At 34.4% G+C, this 16,691-nt stretch overlaps 2 long non-coding RNA genes across 3 annotated transcripts in view; one reads left to right on the top strand and one right to left on the bottom strand.

Annotated features, from left to right (window-relative positions):
• The window catches only part of LOC135295394 (uncharacterized), a 69,365-nt gene that overhangs the window by 44,591 nt on the left and 8,083 nt on the right, over window positions 1-16,691 (bottom strand). The gene's annotated exons all lie outside the window — the stretch shown is intronic.
• On the top strand, window positions 2,961-15,713 carry LOC135295391 (uncharacterized). Its single transcript, XR_010357461.1, has 3 exons — window positions 2,961-3,083; window positions 14,214-14,392; window positions 15,091-15,713. It is a non-coding gene; the product is annotated as an uncharacterized LOC135295391 (long non-coding RNA).

Below are 16,691 nucleotides of genomic sequence, written 5' to 3'. Positions count from 1 at the left end.
AGAACATTTTATTCCAGCATTTTCATCTTCACTTGCAATATGTAGTGCTCAGAGGTGGCAATGAACAAGAAATCAGAATTATGATATACCTTACAAGATCCAATGTTTCAGTAATATAAAATGAAAACTAATGTGTGGAAACATAATGGTTATGTGTATCAGGCTGCTAATACCAGCTTTTCCTAGTATAAAATAATTGGTTGAACCCAAAACATGTTACACAGTGTTACATTTCTAAAAGCACCAATTGTCCTTGCACAAACACATTTTGACTGCAGATGTTATCATTCTTCTCAATACGCAGTGTTAAAAATAATTAATGATCTACTATATCTAAGTAAGAAAAACTTTCAAAATACCGAGGTAAATTCATTATCTTTAAAAATTTTTAATACCAAAATTCGTCTTCTTCATTTATCAGTGTAGCTCCTGCTATATTTCAATTCCATCCAAATTACATTCCTGAATTATTGACTTATATCCTAAGCCATTTAAAATCACACTTCTCTTTGAAGTCAACAACTTCAAAAGTGGGAATACTAGCTTGAAAGAAGTCTTTAAGTTTACTCATTCAGAGTCAGGCACAAGTCCAAAAGATGGAGAAGAGTATTGATATAGAATTCTTTATACTTGACTATTCATCATTTGGAAGTAGAGATTTTGATAATTTATAGTATCTAGCTAACATATTTACTAGCTAACATATTTACTAGTTCTATTACATTTACATTTAATAAATATGTTAGCTAGATACTATAATTTATAGTATCTAGCTAACATATTTATTAAATGTAAATGTAATAGAAGTAAGAGGGAAATAAATTCATTGATATCACCATATAGGAAGTGACATGGAGTGACATCAGTGATGATTGTGTGACTTAAGACTCCTGTGTAAAACAATAATTAAAAGTAATACATGCAGAGTTGGTCAAACTGAGTCCTATTAAATTCCTGTTTGTGTTCACTCAAGAGTGAGTAACTATCAAGTGTATTAAAAGGGGATATATGCTGAAAATGGTAATTTCCACGGTATTCACAATATCAGCTCACAGATAAGATCTACAAACATTCAAAACTTTCTGAAAGCAAAACTGCATATCAGATAGGGAATTTCTGATAGCACTAAATATGTGTCTTTAGGTAACTGTCATATGAAACCTACCTTAAATGTTATTGATATCGCCAGAAGAGTCTTTATACTTACACAGTTCTGTAAAAAATCTATAGAAGAAATTCTATAAATTAGCAGTGAGTATGTTTTTGTCTAAGTTACAACTAACATTTCAAACTGAAAACCAAAGAACTGTGCTTTATACATATTTCCAGTTACTAAGCAAACTTGAGAAAACATAGCCAAAGATTTTCACAAATAGTTTTGGCTGGAAAAGATTTTATTTTTCTGACAATCAAAGCCTTAAACTTGTATCCACTAATTCCTAAGGAAAAGCATTTAGTTTTTTCTTGAGGGAAAACTGGATATAAGAATATCTAATCTTGGTTTTTAAAACTATTTTATTACAGTTCTTAAATATCTTGAATGTCTTGCCTATTTTTTTCACGTTTAAAAACCAAAAAAACTATTTTACCATGGTCTCACTGAAATAAAAATTTGAACTGTGAGAGATACTTCAATTTAAATGAATATGGTTATTACCTTTTTAAATGTAACAAACATGCTCTTGATCTGATGCTTGCTATGAGACACAATGCAGAAGGTCTCCCTAATCAACCCATGTTATTTTTTCTTCGTTGTTATTTTAACAAGCACATTACATCAAGTCATCCTTTGGCACTGTAAATGCATTAGTTCTAAACTATACTCCTTTGCAGATTTTCTGTATATTCTTTTTTTCTGATCAACCAAGGAGCTTTGACAGATATAAGGGAAAGGAAAATATAGTATTTTCTGCACAAACATGTTTTGTTTCTTTTTTGATATAGCAAGTGAAAATGGAGTGTCCACTTGAAAAGATCAAGGTTCAGTGCAAGACTGAGTTTTCAAAAGACTAAACATTTCCCTCTAGACTACAGAGAGAAGCAGACAAATATAGCAAGGTTAGCAATGTCAGAATTATTTCTGAGACAGCTAGAAAACCCTAATCTAGTTACTCAGATGAACCCAAGGCCTTATTTCATACAACAGGACTGATGCTGATGAATCATTCCATCATTTAGTATGAGAGATTTTGAGGACTATTCCTTCTAGAAAAAAAAAAAAAAAAGCATACCCACAGTAATTTGTATTGGTTTTCTTTTCTTGCGCCATCATAATTATATGTGAAAATGTACTTTTTCATTATTATTGGGATGGCCTTCTGTGTTACTTAGTTGAGTCCTGGCCAATGAAGTAGCATTTCAACACTGCCATTAATAAGAATACTATTTAAAATGTGATGAGATAAATGAAACTGCACAAAGTAGCACATGTTTTTTGCTGTGTAAATGTATGACAGACTTCATTTTAAAGGTAACAATATAAAAATAAGACTGGAAGTTTCAGGGTAGAAACTTGGACACATTATGTGCCATTTTATTATTTTTATTTCATTATACTTATGAGAGATAGAACTCAAATTCGTCACTGAACAATGTGTTGTACATATCTGGAACCTCCACAACAAACAGCTTTCCAAATAGTTTCACTTTTTCTTTTGAGATAGTTATGGTAAGCCAAGTGTGTAGAATTTTCTAAGATGTATCCTCAATAGTAATAGAAAGTGTCAAGTAAGAAATCAGGATTCTATTAAACATTAGTTTCAAGGGAGTTTTTCTGTGAGCACATACAGACTGTTGTGGGGTTTTTGTTATATTTATGATTTTAAGCTTTCTTTGTAAACTTCACAAAAGTAATTTCATATTACATATTCTTCAGTTCTAAAACTTCAACTTGTTTCTAGATTTCCATGAAATCAAGGAATCTGTGTATCTGTCCACTAATGCTTTTGTTTTGTGCTTCCTTCACAGAACAGACAACTCTGATCAAGCAGCAGCGCTGCTGTTTCCCTTGAGTGTGGGAGCTGTCCATCTGGCACAGCTGCTTGTCGTGTTGGCCATCCACATCTGGCATATGGGATTTGAAGGTGAGAGTTTTGTGCCACTGTGGGGACACAGAGGCCCAGCTTCAAGTCTGTACTGCAACCCCAAAGGGGTTTTGTGGTCTGAGCAGTAATTGTTTCTCCTGTCTGCTGTGAGGAGCTACACTCTCAGCTGCAGTTCACACCAAGGCAGACTGAACCAGACAAATTTTATGGGGATGTGGTAGGTATAAGAGATGATCAGCATCATCATCCTTTGTAGGGGCTGGGCAAGGTGGGAAGAAGAAGTACAACATTTTAGCGTCAAACGTTTGCAGGTAGCAAGTAAAACTTTTGTATTACCCTAAAAATAGAACTAAAGAGCATTTGTCTGCTATTACTTTGATTACTTTGCTTATTCTACTCCAACTTGCCAAATAATGCATTTCAATGCATTTAAAATTCCTTTAATGAAACCTTTCTCTCACCTCTAAAGATAAGTGCCTTTTAGACTGTAAGCTTTTCAGGGCAATTTTATTGTGTATGATTGTGGGGCTTTTTACACCATGAGCCCTCCTTGAAAATTGACTTTAATCAGCAAGAATAGTACTGCACAAATTCTTAAAATTTAGCTTTACTGGAAAGTTTCCACTGCAAGGAAAATGACAAGTGAAACTTACTCTGATGAATAACAGCAACACAGAAAAGCATCAGAATAATTGTAATGGCTAAGTTCTGCTGGCTTCTGTGTAATGTAATGAAGTCAGTGCCTGCTGTGGCCAGATAAATCAAGTATTGCTTTATTGTTTGCAGCTGGACTTTTTAGTCAGATTGCTCAAACAGTGCTGCTCCCATTATGGCCATTATGAACAGCACATTTGAAAAATAAATAAATACACAATATGCTAATGTAATTTTGTGATGATTTAGTAGCAGCATGCAAAATGTGCCCGGTTGCTGCTGGTGTAGGCAGAGGAAATCTTACTGCTTGCCAGAACAAGATGATCTATCAATCCTAATATTTCAGTTACCCAAGGTCAAAACAAGAATCTTATCAGGTTTTTTCTTCTTCTGTGATTTTTGGGATAAATACCCAGGGGTAGAAGACATTTGCTGGTGTTTATAGTGCAAGGGAAAAATGCTTTAGGTGCAGTAGGAAGACTTCAATCATTTTACCACACACAGAGGCTTTCAGCACATTTAGAATAAGCAAGCCTTTCTACAGATTTCTCAGGGCACAGCTTCCTCTAAGGTAAATGCACTCTGATTATATGCTACTTGCAGGTAAATTTCATGAGCAGGCTACAAGTCTAAATTATATGGAATTCCTACCAATTTTATGCCACTGTAGCTGAACATCAACACCAACTTACAAGCACTGTTCCTATTGGAAAGAGTCAAAGTTTTGATGGAAATACAGGAAAGAAGAGTGTTGATTGAGAAAATTCAACCAAAGATATGCTTATGCTTGTGCCAATGATTCCTACAAGCTGAAAAAGCACTCTGAGAGGCAGGCTTCCTCTTATTGAAACTCTCACAGCTTCTCTTCCTGCTGAATTTGAGTTTCATTTAGTACCTAGGCCTAGCAAAATGCTGGTTTATGTAGATGCTCTTTCTTGATCTTCAGGAGGTGTTTTCCTTGCTGCAATCCTTAACTGCTGCTGCATTTCATGGGCTCCTTCTCTGCAACCATTTCTTCTGGATCACCAAGTGATTCACAGTCCTCTGTGATTCTAAAGTTTAAGTCTGACCTCCAGGAGGCTTACTTGATCAAAGTGATTTTATCTTTCAGGAACTGAATAAAAGCAGATCAGAACTTTCTTTCTCCAGAGTTCACTAAGATCTGCCATTGATATGTGAATTTTTATCAGCAACAGTCCAGTTCTGAATGTTGTCTATATTTCAGTAGGGTCAGGCTGATTTTATCTCCAGAGTTGGAAGTAGGTCAGTGAAGTAGTAGGAATTATCAGAAGCTGTCAACAGAATGTGGCAGTAAATATGGGGCACTGCAGAGGTGTCAAGGACCATTACCAGTTGGTAGAAGTAGAGGTAGAGAGGCTATTCTGAATAAACAGAGGAACTGTTACTGATAGTGGGAATAACTACTGTTTTCATTGAGTCCAGCAAAATGCTGGAGAAAAAAGTTTGTCCCAGGTCCTGAGGAAAGAGCACTTAGGGAATAAAAAGCTGAGAACTCAGTGCTACATCTGGCTTCCTAGAAAAAACCTTTTGTTAAGTGTGAAGTTTGTTTGGAGAGAATTTTCCCAGAGAAATGGTGAAATGTGCCAAATAACACTGCTTTCTGCAATGTGTGTGAATTTGCTACCTTCGACTTTGTCTTCACCATTGACATTGTATCTCCATTATGTAGAACAGTAAACAGATGACAGTTCCTGTCTGCCTATAAAATTCTGAAAATAATAGCTCAAAACAACTGCATCTCAAACATGTCTGAGACAAAAATGACAGAACTTTTACTCCACAGATGTTACTCCTGCCTTTAATGCACTGCTGCTCAGATGCAGAAGCGATGAGCACCATATAAAACCTTGCAGAGAATGCAGTTAGGATACTCTCAAGCGGAGTGCAATCTCATTCAGAAATGCAAAACAAAACCCATGCTCCATTTAACCTCCAGTAAAACCCTTAGAATGCGACTGAAGTGAAGCTTGAATGATATACATGAAAGTCTTTTGGCTCTCTGTAGCAGACTGAATTTTACCCATGCTGATTCAATGACAGGCCTAGCCTATTGTCATTCATAGTGAAGTGACTAATAAGTTCTTCATGACAGATCCACTTGTAAATTGAAGTGTCTATCACTCAAAACGATAAATAGCAAATCATAATCAGTCATGTATTTCCACATAAAGAGTATGAGTTTTAACTTGGCTATATTCTTTATTTTATGGCTCTGAAGAAAAGCTGTCTTATACACAATAGTGCCATGACTGCTTGATATATTTTCATTTATTATGATGTTCATCTTTATTATTTTTCTACTCTAGCTAATATTGAAAATAATTAAAAACAAACAAACAAAAAAACCCCAACAAAACAAATAAAAACAAAACAAAAAAGACAGAGAAAACCTTGAAAATAAAGCATCTATACTTCTGGTGATTTTTACAACCTTGACAAATCACAATGAGAAAAGATAAATTAAACTGCCATGCTGAAGTTTGCCCAAGTAATAAGGAAGAAAATTCAATAGGGATTAAGACTGTTTCTTTTCTCTTTCACTTGTTTTCATAAGACCAAACAGAACATTGAGGACAACATACAAAATTAAGTCTTCAAAAATACTTTCTCAATGATCTTTTGCATGTGACTGTATCCTGTTCTGGATTTTTGAACCATTTTTTATGCTTTTGGTTCCAGCTAATGAAACAGTCAGTAACACAAATCAGAAAGCTTTAAAAGACCAATTAAACATTAAATTATTTTACTGTTTTCAGTAACATAATCTTACTTAATACATGGAAATTTATTAATTTTAAAAAAAGTGAAGGTAAACAATGGAAATAGCTGAATGTTGAAGCTGTACTCAGACCTATTAGGGTCTTATTATAAACATTTTGAATATCTGTTTCTCAGTTTAAGCATCAAAAGGAATATTTTTGACTCTTTAGGTATAATTAAAACATATTAAAACAGCTAAAGATTTCAAATTTCTATTAAATTTTCAAAAGAACCATGTCATGAAGAGGGGTGTATATTTGAATCTGACAAAAAATATCACAGAAGATAGTTATAGGTAAGCTGCCTATGACATGATTTGCTTCAGCAACTATTTTGACCATGGCTATGGCCTGTCTTACTTTCTACTCAAAGATCTAAAGAGCTGCTCTTCACAGTTATCTTTGCTTCAATTTTTATGTAGTTCCTTCTATTCTCACATTATTTTAAATTTGCTTTTTAATTATTATTTTTATTCTTACTATTAAAAATAATAGAAAGCAAGAGTGAGGGGTTGGACTACAACTTTTATTAATTGTTTTTTAACATTTAGAGGGTATTTAGTACTCATTTCAGTTGCTCATACAGAAACATATACTGTGTGTTTAAATACCTCTGGTTAACCTGCCTGTGCTTCAAGCCCTGTTAAAAATGAGCATATAATTCCTGGTAGGCCCTACTTGGTACCTACAAGGTTTGTGTCAGATGATGCCTGCTATCTTAAAATAGTTGCCTGGGTGTAGACAATTAAAGCCCACTTCTAAATCCATATGAGCTTAACTTTCTACAAAATGCTGTTGTAAGGTAGTCTTCAACAGCACCTTAAAATAAAGGAAAAAACCCCACCTCTTTGCTCAGACTGTGTAAAGAGACAGAAAATATCTAGAGAGCAGTAAATCAGATGTGGTCTATAACCACTTAAGCCCTCTACAGCTTTTGAAATATTTCACTAGTAATAATTTCAGCAGTGGGTCCAAGGATGTCCTCATTAATTTTATCTTGGCTGTTGACAAGCTATACCATAATTTTAACATTGTTCTGCCTTTTCTGCTTGCAGTATTGTTTAATGCCCATAAATATAAGATCTCACTTGATATGAAAAAAAACAAACTCCTCAAATCTGTTTATTGTATTATTATATACAAGCAATAAAAGTTAAAACTAAAAATGAAAGTTAAAAGTCATCAGCAATTGATAAATTTTGCTCACAAAATAGATAGAAATTTAAACAATTTATGATCATTTCTGGATGGCCATAAATTACATCAGTCTCCTCCCTACCGATACATTACCACGTGAACCCAATACAAATATATTCTGCTTTTCATTCCATTTTGTTTTTCCACAAAGTACTTTAAAACAACACTTTAAAATAACCCTGTAGTTTCTAGTTTCAAGTTCTGAAATGTGAAAATGGAACTGAGATAAAGGAAACAATGTTAGTGTTGGTACTGTTGATTGCATACAAATGTGTGATATATATATACATAAAGATATATATCTAGAGAGAGATTTTTTTTTGCCTTTATATGAAGACCTAGAAATAGAAAAAATTGTAAGAAGCAATCTAATGCTTGTAGTTTTGCAACCACCTTTCTCTGCATGAACAAATGTTATTATACAAGATAGGCTCTGTTAGCCTCTTTAACCTGCAAATTTCTTGAGTTCCACAAGAAGATGGAAGCATCTTTCCAAACTTTTTCTCTAGCTTACCTTAGTTCTTAAGTTAGTTTTATACCACAATTTAAACAATAAAATCAAAGCATATTTAAAAGAGAGCTGTATTAGGCTCTTCCTTCCTTGATTTCATGACATTGCACATAAGGAGTGTTCTGTGTTATTCATGGGAGAAAATATGCATAAAAATAATTCAGTAGTGCCAGTAAGGATAAATATAAAAATCATGAAAACAACAATACAGGTTTCTAAGAAACAATCATGATTGTTTCACAGTGGGATATACAGAAATAATTTTCTATCTAAATAATTAATTTAGTGACCAATACAAGAGATAAACTCAAAACAGCAATAACGAAAGAACAAAAAAATTTGTAAAAAATTCCTTTCTTTTAAATAGAAGACTAAACTATTTCTAGCATCATTGAGGACAAAATCATTCTAAGCATATTTTTGCAGTTACTTCAGATTAGCAGACACAGTGGCAACGACTGATATGTATACTTTCAACTCAGTATCAATATCCAAGTTGGAAAGGACCCATCACCAAGTCCAGCTCCTGGCCCTGTGCAGGGCACCCTAGGAATCACACCATGTGCCTGAGAGCATTGCCCAAACATTTCTTGAGCTCAGGCAGGCTTAGTGCTGTGACCATTTCCCCGGGGAGTGGTCACTCAGAAACCTCTATCTTTGCTCTAAGTTTGCCCATTCATGACAGAATGAAAATCACACAAATTATCTCTAATCTGTCTCTAGACTTATGGGTCACTTTAGCTCTTAGCCCATAATAAGAAAAGAGAAATCTGTTCTTTTTTTTTTTTCTTTTATAGAGTAATTCTTATAAAAGGACATGAGCTGATCATTCATAATGAAAAAAAAAAGTTTCAAAGTAGTTTTTTAATTTCCTGAAAACTGGTTAATCGCTAGTTAGAGCTGTGTAACTGCTTGGTTTTGGTGTTTGTCCACTTCTTGTAAGTAATTTGTTATTCATTTAAAATATCTGCTGGAGTAGACACGAGACATAATATAGAAATATAAAGATATAATTAGAGCAGTCCCATCATTAATAAATATTTGGCTTGGATAATTATTATGCTAGAAGTGGTTTTGCTTCTGCTAATGATTAGAGAATTAGTGGCATTTTCTGTCCTTTCAAATTTAATGTAATTCATATGTAAATGTACTGAGAAAAAATCAAAAAAAACCCAACTCTGGCTCAATTTTTTTTCACTGAAGGTGAAACCACAATCAAAACAGAACAGAATGACTTTGTAGTAACTAAAACTTCAGGGTCATATTTCCTCAGAAAATGTGAAATCACACAGAACACAGCGTTAGGTCTTTAGAAACAATAATATTCTAATTAAATAATTGTTTTTATTAAGGGGCTTGTTTAGAAGATCAACCAGACCAACTTTTAATGTCCCCAGTGCAACTTAACAGAGCCTCTTTACCACAGGACTTCACAAGATCATCTCTTCTATTAGAGAGGAGTTTTTCTGTGTCACTTCCTAAAAGAATGTTAACAGACTGCAAAATATAAAACATAGTTTATTATTACCCACATAAATTACTATACAGAAGATTTATTACTTAACATAATTTCACTCTTTTGGCAGAAGACAGATTTCAATGTGCAAAGTAAAAAAAAAAGTCTAACTTACTGCTTTATATCTTACTGTAGCAGAAAATTTTTTATATGCATGTAATAATAAGAAAACATATGAAATGGTAATCAAAATATTTGTGTGAGATTAAATTATCTAATACAGTAAAACTAGGTACTCAAACTTATTTCCTTGTTAAATCATTTAGTGATTTATACTCAATGGATTCAATGGACTTAAGAGATTAAATGTGTAGATAGTCAGTGTAATCCATATTTAAAGCATTAATGTATTATTTTATTTTTTAACTGCAAACTATAAAAATTATGTTATATTAATGTCTTTTTATATTTGAAAACAACTGTGACAATTTCAAATTTAGCACTAAGTAAATGTATAGTCAATACATATATAGACAAGTATTACTTGTTTTACATAAAAATACACACAGAAAGGATGAAAATAGAAAAAAAAAAATAAAACAAGACCACAATAATTTGGATAGTTAATTTGTTTCTGATGATGAAAAGTACATATCTTTGAAAAGGTCTACTGAAAACATAGTAGTGTCTTTGTATCTTGTTGATGTTGAACCTTTTGCTTCTTAATGAGTATTATATTTATTTACTATTTTGCTATATTTACTACTTACACTTGGTAACTACATCCTGTTCACTGAAATTCTTTCCCCTTAAAGTTAGGCCAAGTTCTCAACTACATAATCTTTTCTCACTAATAGTTCTTCTGTGGAAGAGTTGTTATTTATTAATTTATGAAGTAGCCAAAGCAGAGCCCTGGTGCAACTATAAAGTAATGAGCAAATATTAAGTTGTTAAAATATTTACTTTAGACCCAGGCACAGACATACTGAAATAATGTAATGGAAGCAGTGCACAGTCATTTTGTAACATGCTAACAATGCTAATAACACAATTATTACTCAAGAACATATTAATATTTTATGAGAAAATTAAGTATAGAGAGAGAAGTATATTGTAGTCACAAAGGGGCAAATGGAGATTTGTGGTATTGCTGTACAAATAAGAATACAGAAAAATGTGGAAGGAGTAAGATCTATCAGATCAGAGTGAAGGTTGTAGAAGAGCCAAGAGAGATGGCTATTGAAACCAGAACTGACAAGTGTAGCATCCCATGAACTCTCTTCTCTCAGCCAATCCCCAAGTCCTCAGCCCTGTAAACATTAACTACTTACCACAGAGTCATCCCTCCCAAAGGGAAAAACAGACTTCCCCATGGACTTAGTGTCACAACTTCCTCTGGTTTCTCCTTCCCTTGTCCCTGGCTTGGCATCCCTGGTGGCCACCCCCCTTCCTCTGGAGGCCAGGGCCCTCTGCCCAGCCCTTAGCTCAGCCCCCACCCCTTCCCCTTTACAAGCTGCCTGCTCCACATGGTTGATTCTTTTTCCCCGGGTTTGTCCTTCCGTGACTGTGTTACCCTGCTGGAATAAAACCTTGCAAAAGAGCCTTTCTTGCCTCTGTTGCTGAGCCAGCTGTGGTGAGTGTTGGGTGGAGGTTTCACTGCGTTGCCTGAATGTTAACTCAACTTGTTTTTCGACAGGAGAGGCTTGCTGGGGACAAGAGATAGGCAGCAGCACCTACCACTTTAACACCTGCATTTTTAGAGAAGTTGCCTGGTGAAACCAGGATAAGTCCTGCTCCCCATAAAAACATCAAACATGTCAGGCTGTACAAGATCACCACCCCTTATTTTGAGGAGAGAGATGAGGAACATAAATCACTGCTGATGGTTAGGGTCAATCAGGAGTGAAGGAAGGGGACCACTTGATTCTAGCTTCCCTCCTCATACTGCTCTGAAGTCTTGCCACCTCAGCCTCAGGAACTAATGACCATCATGAACTAAAGACATCAGTGTTGACTGCACAGGATGAACACAAGAATGGCAGAAAAAGAAGGGTGACTAAGCAAGATACAAGGATTTCCCTCATATTGCAAGCAGACAACTTCCCATTAAAGCTTGTGAACATGAACTTTTGACTTTCATATATGAGATACATGAACACCTGGTTCAAGTTCCTCACATTACAACAGAAAAATATATTGGGGGCACAGGACTCTATCTCAATGAACATGGAGTCATTGGTTTTTGTAAAAGACCATAGATAACAAAACAGATATAAAAGATTTCAGGATTTTTTACAATCTTCCTAAATTTTTCTTTGCCTTCCTTAAGTCACTCAGTCATTCCCCAGAGTTGTGGAGACCCTGGGGAGCATCCCCTAGGTTAGGGAGGGGAGACACACGAAGCATCCCTCAAAAAGCTGTTAAGACCCCATTGGCTCCTTCCCCTGTTTGTGTGTCTCTGAGCCCCTTCCTCCCTGTTCCCTGACTGGCCATCATCTTTGTACTGCCCTGAGACCAGAGTCACCCCTGGCCCCCTGGGACAGAGAGTCCCCCCATGAATGTGCCTGAGACCCTGAACATCTTACTAGGTGGCTGAATTAAACATCTGTGGATGTTATACAAGGGCCCTTTTTTCTTCCTTACCCTGGACTTTACTAGCAGCTGTTCAGGCTGCAACACAGAGAGGCTTAGGGTAGAGAGCTGGGAGAGTAAAAGTGAAAAACCCACAGGCTGAGGTGAAGGCAGTTTTACAGGGAGAGCAAAAAATGCTTGTTCAAACAAAGCAAAATAAGGAATTCATTCACTATTGTTCAGTTAGTTTTCATTAAATGAGCCATCTATTACTTCAGAATCATGATTAATATACACCTGGTATGACATCAAGGGCCTTGAAAACACAAAGAGAACACTACATGCCTTGAAGCTATAAGAAGTTAGGAGTAGTTATTTGGTGTTCACTGAAGTAGTATAACCTTGCCAGGTGTTTAATGCCAGTGTTAGAGACATAAAGGGATTAAACCCCAGTTTTCCAAAACATGTAAATAACTAGTACTTTGTAAATTAGAATGAAAGATGGGATGAGAGTAGTTAAAAACAAGGTGTAGAGTGGATTAGCAGGGATATAAAAGTGACTTCAAGGTGATCTATGATTTAGGATGAAATATTGACATGGAAATCCTTTGTCTCCTAGGGATTTATGCTAATGACTAACTTTCTTTCTTTCTTTCTTTCTTTCTTTCTTTCTTTCTTTCTTTCTTTCTTTCTTTCTTTCTTTCTTTCTTTCTTTCTTTCTTTCTTTCTTTCTTTCTTTCTTTTCTTTCTCTTCCTTCCTTTGTCAACTCCTTATTATTCTTTTGACAACCACTATATAAAGAAGGTAACAAAGCATTGACCAAGTCCCATATCTGTACTCCTCTGAATGGAAGGAATAAAGAGAGAGACAACTTATTAAGGAATAAAACCAAAGGGAGAAAAATCCATAAAATTCAGCTCATGTCAATTCATAATATACCTGGATAGGTGACACATGAAACTAATGACAATATTATTAATAACATTACTACTAATAATATTGATATAGAACAAAGTAAGAATTGGTGATATTTCTAGGGAACTTCTTGCTATTATGATGCTTTCTGATGAAAAGCAAGCCAAAATCTATGTAATTATATCCTGGACAGTAGTTATGCAGCTTTTAAAATTATTTTTAAAATTGTCAAGGTTTCATCTGACCAAAGATTTAAGGTATCTTTTATATTCTGGAAATACTAGTCAAGTTTCGGGTTTTACACATTAATATTTCAGGACTGGAAGGTGGGGGCTGGGGGAGGATGGGGGGAAGTATGAAGAAGATGAAATGAGTAAGGTTTTTCTTCTCAAAATTCCATCCTGCCCTTCCTGTTACACCACAATGCACTTTAATAAGACAAGTACCATGAGTTGCTGATGGGAGTTACTGAGTTGCTCTCCTAGTTACTTTTTTGAGAGAATTGTATCTGGGTTGAATAAAGTGCTGTTTCATGTGTAGATCAATCAAAAACGAATATTCCCATTGCAGCTTTGAGAGAGGTAAAGCAGAACAAAACTATAAAGAATTCATAGCACATTTTTTGTTTGGCAAAATTTTGATAGATCTGAAGCTATGAACCCCATTCAAATGTGCATGAAAAATATTTAAAATCTTCCCTAAATTAATTTTCCCTCAAAAGATATGAAACAATTTAAAACTTACATTACTTAGTTCAAACTGAAAGTACTCTTTAATGTTTTCTCTGATTTATTACTAAAATGTAGTATCCTTACTTCAAGCCAGAAATAAGATAAAAGAAAGGTATTTTTTTTACACAAGAAAAATAATCTTCAAATTCAGAGACAGAAAATATTTATCCAGTCATTCTACCCACACAGGGAGTAGATTAATAGAAATTATTAATCACAGAGGTAAAATTTAAAAAAAAATTAAAAAATGTAAACGACCCCAGTTAATTGAGATTTAGACATTAATGGAGGCATTAATATGGCATTCTGGGGATCTGAGCCTGTCTTCCCTCTGATCGTCACATTCACACCAGTGAAGAACGAACTTGGATAAAACTGAACAAGAACACCAATACTGGAATCAGGACTGACTCAAATGTGCCACATGCAACAATCCAATACCTCACCATTGCTCCTGAAAGAGTCTCACGGGAGATGAAAGCCAGAGTCATGGATTATATGGGAAGGAGAGTCTGGCATCGGTCAGTGGATGGTGAGAAATTATTTTGTGAATCACTTGTTTTTCCCTTTTTAGTATCATTAATAGTAACATTATTAGTATTATTATTATTAACCATTATTACTGTATTTTACTTTATTTTCAATTAATAAGGTCTTTTTATCTCAACATGCAAGTTTTCTTTTTATTCTCCTCTCTATTCCCCCGGGGTGGGGAGGGAGACAGGGAGGTTGAGTGAGTGGCAGCATGGAGCTTAATTTCCAGCTGGTCTTAAAATACAGTCTGTCAAATCCATGCCTCTCTATTTTAGAGACAAGCATTTGGGAGGATGGTATCAAAATTTTTACTTCTAGACTCTTTGATTTATAGGAAAATGTCAAAATTCTTTCAAGACTGAGCTGTACTTAATGACACAAACATAATATGACAAAGAAAATGTCACCATCATAGGCTGAATGCTTCTTATTATTAAGAACTATGAAATAGCTTGTACCTGAAGTATCTTTGTATAAAATACTTTTCTTCACTTCTCTATAGCAATTTCTATGAAAATATCTCTGAAAGTATACATTCATCCTTTTTCTTATAAATGAAATTTTAATAAAGTACCCATAAACCAGCAATGTTATAAAAATAGACATTATAAGATTTGGGAAAATATAGCCAGAAAAACAATTGTTCATAATGCTTTTCTTTTCTTTTTTTTTTTTGTTTTTTATAAATTATGACAGAAATGATAGAAAAATTGTTTGGTGATTAATAAACCACTCCCTAAAGTATTTTTTTGAAATGCGAAGTGGAAGTAATTAAGGATGATGTCCTCTGAAGACAGCACTGACAGCAAAAAATCCATTAACAGAATATAAAAGGACTAACAAGTAATGCATTTTTTCATGTTTTTTGCAGGCTATGAAGAAAGTTGAAAGTATTGCTTTACCATTATGTGAAATTATGCTTGATTACTTTTTTAACCTTGTAAATTATTTTTTAGTAAACTGTGGATGGATCTATAGATAAGATTTAAATTAAGCTTCATCTATAACTCGTTGCTAAACTTCTCTGTAATCTTTTGATCAATTAAGATATTCTAAATTCCTCAGTATAACCTCACAGTGTTGGAATTTTTAGATTTTATGCAAACAGAAGTCATACTTAGTAGCTGAAATTCATATTGGTATTTCAAAACAAATCATGTGTTTAATGCAAATTGCTGACATTCTGTATGAAGTCATGTTGTTTTTTGGTCAGAATATGTCACATTGTGTCATGTCACAAACTGTCCTGAATGGTACTACTGTAACAGGCCATGACACACCAATGAGACACACATAAAGAAATGAAGTATTTTTAAGACTATTTTGCAATCACTGGAATCACAAGTATCCAGTTTGAATATTACACTTCAAACAGATGAATGTAATTTTAGCTGCATTTGTGCCTAGCTATCAAGTTAAATCTCCTTTCTTTATACAGAATTATTCTTCATGTATGTGCAGGTATAGGTATATAAATAAATGTGTATGTGTATAAATTTTGGTCTGTGTAACTTGTTTTATGTAGCATTTTGTAGTGAATCTAAGCGTGGTAGCAAGGTGCCCCCACTCTGTCTCGGCATCAGTGTTAAAAAACACTGCTAATGAGTTAATACTAATGGGTAGAGTTATGTCCATGGCAAACCTGCTGTGTGATGGTGCATTTAATCCCATGTTTGGTGTACTGTCCTATGGTCTTCATTATTTCTTTTTAGGGACAAGGACAAAAGGACTTATTTAAAAGCTTCCTTTCTGCCGCAAGTAAGTGACAGTTACTATACTGTTCTGCCCTGCAGGGAATATTTTAAAGAGAATGACTGTCACACTCATGATAATTAATCTAAAAAGGCTGGTCAGGAGTTCTGATCAGCCTGTAACAAGTGTTTTGGTAGTGTTCAGCAGAATTGACATAAGAAATTTTTTTTAAAATATGCATTTTCATGGGCATCCAAGGAAATATTTCTTCAAAAAAATTAATAAAGACTGTGAAAGACTTAAAAAATTTAGATTCTCTTGAGAGTGTAGATCACCAGTGGGAGTTTTTGATCTGCCTCTTTTCAAGTGTCACAATTTCAAACCCTAACAGGAAGAAAATGTTTTGTTATAACATTGTTGGAAGCCAGCACATTAACTACATCCAAGTCAATTAGTTCTTTCCCAGACAAATCTGCTTTAGAAGGAAATATCTGAAAGCCTTAGAGAAGTGAGAAGCTGTATCTGTACACTTCAGGATTCCTGATTGCCTTTGATTTTCATATATTTAGTATAATAGACATATTCAGTGTAATCCCATCATTATT

Source organism: Passer domesticus, chromosome 2 (genome assembly GCF_036417665.1).
Source record: "Passer domesticus isolate bPasDom1 chromosome 2, bPasDom1.hap1, whole genome shotgun sequence".
NCBI classification, from domain to species: Eukaryota; Metazoa; Chordata; class Aves; order Passeriformes; family Passeridae; genus Passer; species Passer domesticus.
Note: the sequence above shows the minus strand (reverse complement) of the source record. Positions and strands in the feature narration are given on the sequence as shown.